At 31.7% G+C, this 10,529-nt stretch overlaps 3 non-coding genes across 3 annotated transcripts; 2 read left to right on the forward strand and 1 right to left on the reverse strand.

Moving 5' to 3' along the window:
- Window positions 1-5,173: 5,173 nt before the first annotated feature.
- Window positions 5,174-5,246, reverse strand: TRNAA-AGC (transfer RNA alanine (anticodon AGC)). Its single transcript has one exon. It is a non-coding gene; the product is annotated as a tRNA-Ala (tRNA).
- Window positions 5,247-8,652: 3,406 nt separating this feature from the next.
- On the forward strand, window positions 8,653-8,725 carry TRNAA-AGC (transfer RNA alanine (anticodon AGC)). The gene has a single exon. It is a non-coding gene; the product is annotated as a tRNA-Ala (tRNA).
- Window positions 8,726-10,186: 1,461 nt separating this feature from the next.
- Window positions 10,187-10,259, forward strand: TRNAA-AGC (transfer RNA alanine (anticodon AGC)). Its single transcript has one exon. It is a non-coding gene; the product is annotated as a tRNA-Ala (tRNA).
- The last annotated feature ends 270 nt before the right edge of the window (window positions 10,260-10,529 follow it).

Consider the following 10,529-nt stretch of genomic DNA (forward strand, 5'->3'; position numbering starts at 1 on the left):
ATTTCTTCAATAATTAACAACGAAATGGGGGACAATATCCCATAGAAAGTCCTCCCAAAAGGCATACCCCTTTGGAAATCGCCTAGGCGTTGCGTGCCGTATCTAATCGAACGAAATCTGAAATTAATGAAATTTTAACTTTGTCATGATAAAAGAAAATTCATAGTTTTTCAATTAAAATATCAAATATATTTGTTTCATAACATAATTGAATTTGACAGTGTAGTAGTGAGAGGTCAGATCTTCAGTTTATAGAAGAAATTCGTGGATTACAAAGGTAGTAATTAGTGTTCGTAATTTAAATTACTCTACTCTGGAGAAATTACTCTTCATAAAATAATGTTCGTGAATATTAAGATGTTTTTTATCAACTCCCGGAAAACTTAATGGTGATGAGTCTGAGATAGATGGGGCCTTTCTCATTTAGGGCTCACGATGGGTATAAAAAAGCCTTTTAATGCTCACAAAGCAAAAGTAATTTAATATTGCTGTTATTTAACAAAAGTAGAAAGACAATTAAGTAACTAAATTAAATTATAAACAATATAATTTAGGTATTTTTCTTTATATTATCAACACTTACTTTTAATCTCTCCATGACTGACATCTTATAAAAACAGAATTTTTTTAGATTGATTAGTGGAGTTATCACCTGTGTATGAAAAGGGGGAAAATGTTTATAAATTAATATTAATTATAAATTGATATAAATTATGCCAGCGAAATCAGCACGCAATTGACACTCGATAAACCGAACTTTGTTCAGTTTTATTGAGTCTCGACACGGAGCCTTCAAAATGGAGTTTTATCTCGTACTCCATCGTGGGTTCGTCAACACGGGCTAGAAACGTTGATTTTTATGAGTTTTTTTCTCGTCTGTAACGCCTGAATAATGGCCAGTTACCATTGAAAAGATCTGCCGTAAGGCATTTCCTAGGCAGATCGCCCAAGTGTTGCGTTGCCATAACTTAACAAAAATAAAATCACTACACTTTATTAATACAGAAATATTCAACGTAATTCATATTTTAGAACAAAGCGTTGCGAAAGGAACTCGCCACGGGGAAATTGGGGCTCGCTGTATTCTGGCTCCTCAAAGGACTGTTCCGAGGTAACTACAGTAGAGAGTCGTTAATCCGAACCCGGTAATCCGAATCGCCGGATCTGAACGATTTTCAGTCGGACTGTGTCGTGCTGAATCGAACATTTTTGATACTAGATTTACTTCTAAACTATAATTTTCATGTTTTTATATTCTTCAATATATTTATTTTGTTTGTACAAAATAAAAAAATACTTTTTAACGATACAATAGCATCGATTATTATAAAAATTTTCGTTAGGCTTAAAATCGACGAAAATTCAACACGAAGCGACACGCAACGGAGAAAAATTTGAACATCGGACAGGTTAATATATTTTTTCGTACATAATCGGTTATCCGAACAAATCACTAATCCGAACAACCCCAGTACCCAATTGATTCGGATTAACGACTCTTGGCGTCGTAAGGTCACCAATTCCAATTTTTTTTACAAATTTTATATTTTTAATTGGATTATTTCTATGTTTTAAAGGAATTGTTTCCTGGGCGATCATGCAGCCTAAAAAGGAAGGTCAGATCGTCCGAATTTTTATTCTACAACATTTTAACGAAATAAATGGCGATTGACGAAGTTTTGGAAGCGACTACGTCTTTTTTATTTTTACAAAAAATTTTTCATCCAGCGAAAATACTAAAACAAAAGTATTCATCTTTCTGTCATTTCTACTTCCGGCTAATGAGTGTGGGATCGCATCCCTGATCGGAATACCCAGATCGAATCCGTATGTGCATTCCCCTAAATTTATTACAAATATGACGTTGACCTTGTATTACGGCATCCAAATGAAATTTTGGTTCGGCCAAGTCTTACCCTGGTCTCTCCCAGATATAATGAGCCCAATTCCTCTTCATCCATTGTTAAGGAGTGGAAACTTTCTCGTTGGATTTTGTCAACTCTGGCTGAACCAAAGCTGACAGAAGCCGTAAAAGGTTGAAGCCATTTTTATAAATCAGTGTAAATATAAGTGAGAGTGCAACTCATGGTTTACTTTTTAGCGCTGCATTTGTAATTTTCGTGTAATTAATAGTATTAAAGTAGGCAAATTGTTTGAAACTACTTACAGACACTGAAAGCACTGCTGCAGACAACGTCATTACCACAGTAACAAAAATAGCTCCGGATAAAACAAAAATTAACGTTAGAAACTGGTAAATGTGTTGAACAAAATGCGTAATAACATATAGAAGAAGAAATATAATTCCAATTGCAGAACAGTATGAAATGGTAAGTAGACCAGTGCATATATAGTTAATATTTGCCATCTGACGATGGCATTAGTTGTAGCTCTCACGAAAGTATTTAAGAAAATCCTTCAAATCACACGTAGCTAATCGAAAATTAAACACTTCTTCCGATAAATTGTCAAATTTTATTTTTATGATAATTATATTCAACACCATTACTTTTCCAAGTAATAATTCGATTCCACCAATGAGAATGTAATTAAAGTTGATGAAAATATAACAAAGCCCGGCATTGTATATATTCGTTGATTTTGCTATAACGGGCAATAATTTAAATGTGTGGAAAATATTCAAGTACACACAAAAACCCAAGTACTGTACATTGTTAAGAAGTACATTGTTAATTGCCGACATTTGCAATCTTTGTACCGAGCGCATCGTTTCTTTATAGAAATATCCAAAGTTAACATCACTTAATGTCTCTTTTTAAAATCCGATAATTTTTTTTCGAATAATAAATAATTCAATTTAAATATATTTACATTTTATATATTTATTTTTAATATATATTTTGAAATTTTAACAGTTTTTAAGTAGAATATGATGAAAAACTTAAATACATACTTTCGTTTCTTCGCCCTAATCGGCATCGCTGGTCTCATCTACTGGAGACTTTCAAGTTAGTAAAATTCATATTTAAAATATAATAATAATAATAAGCTGAATTAATATAATTTTTATATAAAATATTTGTTTTAGTTTTTTTACAGTGGAGAATACATGCGTTATTTAAAGCAACCGACGATGTATTTTTCGTGGAAACTGCGGGAAATTTTTTAAATTTTCGTCAAGCGTGTTCCATCGAATCGGCCGCCATTCATCACAGTCAATCATTAATTAAAGTGATGATTTTAAAGGATGCCGACGATGCTTACGGTTTAACGAAAATGTATCCGAATATTAAAGTAAATCGAATCGATTTAAATGATACCTTCGAAGGAACCCCTTTGAAAACATGGTTTAGAAGCAACCCGTTGGCTACGAGTAAATTTAAACAAACGATATCAGCGATGCGTTACGAATAGTATTAATTTGGAAATTCGGAGGAATATATCTAGATTTGGATGTGGTAGTCCTAAAACCTCTCTACAATATAAATAATTTTGCGATAATTCAAGATAAATCGAACGTAAATAATGCAATTTTTCGATTCGATCAAGGGCATAACTTCCTCTACAAATGTTTACAGAATGTCGAGAAAAGTTACAGGAAGAATGTTTGGGGATCTATAGGCCTGAAACTTTTTACGGAAACTGTAAAGGACTACTGTAATATCCGTTCTTTTAGAAATCTATCAGCTTTGAATTGTGATATAAACGTTCTATCCGAAAATGCTGGTTATGCCATTCCTTATACTAAGTGGAAACAATATTTTCGTCCACCTACCTCTGAAAACAAATACATATTGAATGAAAGTTACGCGATTCACGTTTGGAATGCCAAAAGTAAAAATGAAATGTTTCCGATTGGTACCGGAAGCATTTATGAAATTGCTATGAAAGAAAATTGTCCCTTTATATATGAAAAATTAAAAAACGAAAACTGATGTATTGTGGTATATGGTTGGGTGATACGCGCATATCCGCAACGGAGATTTATAAGACAGTGTATGAAATCAACCAATAAGAGTTCACGTAATTAAAGTAAAAATGAATGGTAATTGGTTAACATTTAATTTATGATATTAATAAATGAATTTTGTATTTATTATATTTAATTGTCGAAAATGAAATATGTATATTATGTTTTCTGTGTATTACGTTAGATCTTGGTTGGGAGTGTGTTTTATTTTCGAGAAATATTCACCGATTGATTATAAGCAACTTAAGGCCTTTAAAAACAGCCTTACGTTGCTTTATAGGCTAGTAAAATGGAATCGCGTGACATTTTATAAATTAGGTCATATTTATTCACTTTTTAAAGTCATATTTGTTATTTATTTTCTAAACAATGTAGCTTCATTTGCAGCTCTATTACAAATTAAACATTTTCTTTTATCCGTGACGAATTTTATAATGACTGTCAAAGTAACAAAGTAAGAGCCAAAACAAGATGGCGACAGAAGCCAAGTGCACGTGGCTTCTGTCGCCATCTTGAGAAAATTGTTCTTTTCGTTGGATTTTAGTAGCCATTTTGGAAGAGAATAGTACAAATTAAGGCAAATGTTCAACATTTATTAAAATGATGAATAAACTGTTAAAATTTTAATTAGGTCGAATTTTGAGGAAGAAAATAACTCCTGTATTTAAATATCTGCTGATGACATCTGGTTATTAGCAACATATGAAAGGTACAGGTATGTCTGGCAATTACTATGAGTTTATTATTATTAATATATATAATACAAAAATAATATATTTCATTCTTTATTAGTAAATCTACTAATAAATCAATTTTAATTAACTTTAATGCTCTAAAATTAACTTATTGAATTATTTGTCATATAGGTAAGGCACGACACAATGTATTTCTTATATATACAGCTCTATAATAAATTAAGGCAAACTTTAATAAGGATATACAAACATTATTCTGCACTTCGGAAGACGTCTTTCATGTGAAGAATAATAGTAACCTAATTTTTATATTAAAGTCGCATATTGTAACATCTGTAATTAGGTTATGCTTCGTTCAGCTTATATAATACAGTAATTGAGCTTTTAGCTGAAATTGTTTGTTTGCATATTTTCTTTTTTTTAAATATAAAGCGAGACTGACACTATCTATTAATGACGTCTAAGCTATATTAAGGGAAAGAGGGATTAAGAAGTATTAATGGCATACGAGTTTGTTCTTTTTATTATAATAAAAAAACAGAAAACGTGGAGGCGCCGGGTATTGATCCTGGTACCTCTCGCATGCTAAGCGAGCGCTCTACCATCTGAGCTACGCCCCCTTGTTAACACGAATACACTTTAAACTTCATTTGTACGAAAGTGAAAGTTATTCTTAAAATTTGAACTAATTTCTAACATGGCTGTTTGTCTGGTTTAGCGTTACGTTGAGTGTAGCGACTCAACGCAGCGCGCTCTTCCCACAATTTCTTAATCTAATATCTAATACTGTATTGATATGTAAAATGGAGAGTATTCACCCGATTAGTAAATACTAGGCTTGTATTTTACATATATGAAACAGGATGATAATATTTAAAAAGTTCAGAGCTTTGACCCTAATTATCTTCTAGGCCAGTGGTTCCCAACCTTTTCTAGGATGCGGAACACTTTTGTGAGCAATTTTCTTTAGCGGAACACTTACTTAAGTTAATATGAAATACATAAGCTTGTCATCAGTTATTTTATTAGAATTGAGCAGTTATAATTCAAAATCTCTACTCATATTATTAACGCCAATTCTAAGACAGGAAAAAATATACCTAAATAACTTTAATGGGAAACTTGTGCCTGATGTTTTTTACATATTTCATTCAGTTTTTATCATTGCCTTTATCTTATTCGAAACAGTAGTACACTCCATAAGTACGAGTCGTACAATACATATATATTAAGTTTATGACAATTTTATGATTTTAATTTTTTGATATTCGGCGGCTCGAATACGATTGTACACTTTCCGATTTGCGACTAAATCTGCGGAACACTTGGGAGATGCTTACGGAACACCAGTGTTCCGCGGAACACCGGTTGAACCACTGTTCTAGGCATTACCTGCTCAGAGATATGAACAACTGATATAACATTATATGATGTTGAATATCATCGTAAAACAAGTGCATTTCTGGAAAAACATCTTGCAGAAAAAATATTAGTGTGTTAAACTGTATTTTAATTATAATAATAAAAATTACATATCAAATTTAGTAATCAAACTTCGGCCCATTAGTGGTCAATTGGATAAATTCAGTAAATATTGATAGTTGGTCACCTCTGGCCGCTTGACCAATAGTCTGGCCACGTGGAGTTTTCCAAGTTTTCGTCACGTCTATACACGGGTTTTCAAATACAGGAGTACTTCATACTTCGAACGTTCCAGAGTTCGAACTGCACGCGCAGTAAAAGGTTCGCTCGCTGCGTTTATTGGGTGCCAAAAGTCGTCTCTCGCTGTGGCTATAAAATCATCTCCTATTTTGTGCTCTTATGCTTTCTTAGTGCTATTTTCGTGTTTGTTTAGTATCATAGATACGGTATTACACAAATAAATTTGTTATCTGCTTATGAATTCAAGTAAACAATACTTTTTTGCATCGATATTCTTAATGTTAGTACACAAAACCATACAACAATAACAACTTTTACACATTTTCGTTAGAAAAAAAATCGTTTTATCGAAAAATTAGAATACTTATTTAAAGTATATTAAAAATTTAATGAAAATCTATATATAAAACATTGAGGGAATAGAGGCTGAGAATTACCATTAAAAAAGAGAATCATTTAGTTAGTTGAATGATTATATTTTTTCAACTTTAATTGCTTCTGAGTAAACAAGAGGGCAATTTTGTGCCATTGCAATTTCATATGCACTTCCTGAACCTGTATATAAAGTATATAGATGATAATTGATTCAAGACATAAATCATATAATAATTCTTCATTTTACGAAGAGTATTTAGAGTCGAAGAGTTTAGAAAATAACCTTTCCATTGAAAATAAGAAAGAGGAAAAGCTGTGGTTGAATCATTACGGTAATATCACAGTCGCCTTTTCTTCCGACGACAGATATGCTGTACCCATTGCATTAACAGAGCTGAATTTTTTCAAGCCAACCATTTCATTTCCGAAATGAGAAAATTTGGGGGTAAAAATATTTTGATTAAATGTCTTTCAAAATGTACTGTACTGTACATTTATATAAAGACATGACTCAAACAGCCTGTAATAACCAGATGGGACACGTGGATTCATGTGGCTTTAATCCCTAAAATATCTCAACCACGGAACATACATTGATAAACTAGACGAAAGACTTCAGCGACCACAATAAAGAATCTGTTGAAACAAGAAGACGTTAAAGAAACTGTACACTGTTTCTAAGCTCGAGGATACCGATATATCTGCTGAGAAACAGTGATTTTTAAGTATCTTCATTTGTAAAACCTGGAGTATTTAGTGAAAACCAAATATGCCCTTTTCAGACCTATTGATGTTGAGAGATCGTTTTCGTAATTCAAAGATTTACTTTCTTCGTGCCGTCTGAGGCTGTCCATGAGGAATGTTCTGTGTTTGCAAGCATAATTTTTTTATGATTGTAAACTATGAATCTAATGGATCAGATTTCGAAAGTGACTGATTCGAATTTTCTGTTATTTTCTCGAATTTTACGTATTGTATGCACCGGTACGTAAAAGTACGCTTAAAAATGTACTTTTATGTATTTTTAAGAGTACTTTTGCCATGAAAATTCATCACATTTTCAGTATCACTTTCTAAAAAAAATTTTCAGCTGAACTTCCTAAGTTTATACATAACAATGGATAAAAATTCCAAAATCATCTATGGACAAAATGTTCACGGATTTCTTACGTAAATGTAAATTATAGAAAATATTATTATCTGTTCGAAGCAAATATGTCAGAAAAAATATAATAATATAAGCAGGAAAAACTTCGTAGTCCATTTAAAACATTTATCTCCCCATCCCTTCAAACTTTAACAACTAAAATTAAAATCATCAATTTCGCTAATATACAAATTGCCCTGCAAAATTTCAGAAAATTTTGACTAAAAGCACGGGAGTTATTAATTCTCAAATGGAGCGAACAATATCGTGCCACAAAATATAAATACATCTTGTATACCTGCATCTTGTTCTTTACAATATTTATTTATAATTTAAATACTTTTAAATATAATACAGGTATAAAAAAGTTAACATTTTTATTTAAAAAATTACATAGACATAAATTAATTGAAACAAAAAATACATTACTTTTTGAAGACAAAGTAGGAAAACTACAAGTAAATATATTCAAAAGAGTTAATTGTACTTGCATAAAAGTTTATGTATTAATACTTACTCAACACTCTAATTATGTATATATTTTAAGCTAATTAATATGAAAGTTCAGTTAATGGAATAATTAGCAATACAACACTAGCAAGCATGCAACCTTGAAGCTTTCAGCAATCAAAATTTCTTACTAATAGTAGCTTGTAACTATGTATTCGACGCATTTTTCTTGTAATTTGTAACTTGTAACAACTCTAAGAGTTTTATGCAACAGGTTGCTAGTGAGAAATTCGGTCACGATTTTAAAATAACTTTTGAAAACAGATGCAGTAACACCAGAAACGACCTTTGATTAACAATAAAAGAAATTAAATGGGATTGTATATATAACAGGGGGCGTAGCTCAGATGGTAGAGCGCTCGCTTAGCATGCGAGAGGTACCGGGATCGATACCCGGCGCCTCCAAAATTTTAATGTTTTGTACGTCAGAAAATATACCCGTCTTGCATTACTTGGTACGAATTTAATTCATATATTACGTAAAAATGGGCTCTGTGCCATCCGGAGCAGTTTTTAACAGCTTGTTTACTTGTGTTAATTTCGCGGAACCCCTCGAATTTAGAATAGAAATTGAAGAGTGATTACTAATTTAGCCAATGATTGATACAACTACTTTGTATAATATTAACGAAGCATACATGCAAGTAATGTTCTTGGCTATAGACGTGTTACTTTAAAATGAATTCTATTAATTAATTTTACATAACCCGCTTTTCTTTTTAATTTAAATTTTGAAATTAAACGTTATTTTTTTTAGTAAAGAAATAGATTATTGCAATTGCCATGTCGCATTAAACCACACATGTCAAATAGGGGGTGACTCTGGAGGTAACTTTCTATGGGAAACTGGCCTTTATTTACGTGTTAAACACGTGGAAAAAAAAAAGAAAAAAAAAGAAAGAAAACTGCACGCGACTGATGCTGAACCCACGACAAATTTTCGGTAGTGTTAATCACTCAGACACTGGTGGTCCAAAGCAGCAACGAGATTGAAAGTTAAAGCACGATTGATTGAACACACAATAACTTATAAATTCAATAAAATCTTGTAGAGTTTTAGGAAAAAAATTATAATTTAAAATTTATATGATTTTAAAATCAGTATATAGGGCCTATAAGTAATATAAAAGTAGTGTCTAGGATCCTACTTTTCTTTATTTACAAGCCCTGCATTCTATCTTCTATTATTTTTAAGGCCCTATATTTTCTATTAATTAAAAATCCTGTCTTTTATTATTTTTAGGGCCTTGTGTTTTCTATTATTATTTATTTCTATTTATTTATTAGTTTTCTAATAAAATAATAATAGGTTCTTGTAAATAATAGAAATTATTAGTCACTCGATTTAATTACTTTAAGTGAAAATCAGTATATAGACACTACCTTTTCCTGATTCTACCTTTAAACTTGATTAACTCTTTCTTACACCAATGAATAATAACCATGAAATTTATTAAATATATTTTAATTTATTTTAAAAATATAAGTTATGTTTTCGTTAATACGTAAATTATGATGTAAAAAAATATTTATATAGGCCTAATAGATCATTATTTAATGTTGTTTTTGAGGATTAAAATTAAACAGAATAAAAATAAATTTATAAGCAAGGAAGATGAACCAAGGAAGATTTTTATGCTAAACTGGCCCTATATAGGTGTTAAACACGTGAAGAAACACGGAAAACTGCACGTGGACAGTCCGTTTGTGACGTTCGAACCCGTACTTAGAGAGCGCGTCGCGTCACGTCGCTACACTCGGCGCGACGCCAAACCGGACACACAACAATGTCAGAAATTAGGTCAAATTTTAAAAATAACTTTTACTTTCGTACAAATGAAGTTTAAAGTATATTTGTGTTAACAAGGGGGCGTAGCTCAGATGGTAGAGCGCTCGCTTAGCATGCGAGAGGTACCGGGATCGATACCCGGCGCCTCCAAATTTTTTAAAATTTTACCGAACAATATGATCCTTGGCCCGCTTGAAGTGTAACTAGAGCAATTCAAATTGATGTCGTTATCATTTTGAAACGTTGAAAATATATTTTATCACGTTTACTTCCTACAAATACTCGTTGTTATTATCTGGAGTCTATAATCGAAAGGACACTTTCCTTATCAACAATCACGTTTAAAGGACAATTACTCGTAATTGCGGATGGTAAACGTGAATTTTTCTAGTACATGCATTAGTATCAATAAAAGCTGAA

This window comes from Centruroides vittatus, unplaced genomic scaffold, assembly GCF_030686945.1.
Source record: "Centruroides vittatus isolate TY-2023 unplaced genomic scaffold, ASM3068694v2 scaffold_712, whole genome shotgun sequence".
Taxonomy (NCBI): Eukaryota; Metazoa; Arthropoda; class Arachnida; order Scorpiones; family Buthidae; genus Centruroides; species Centruroides vittatus.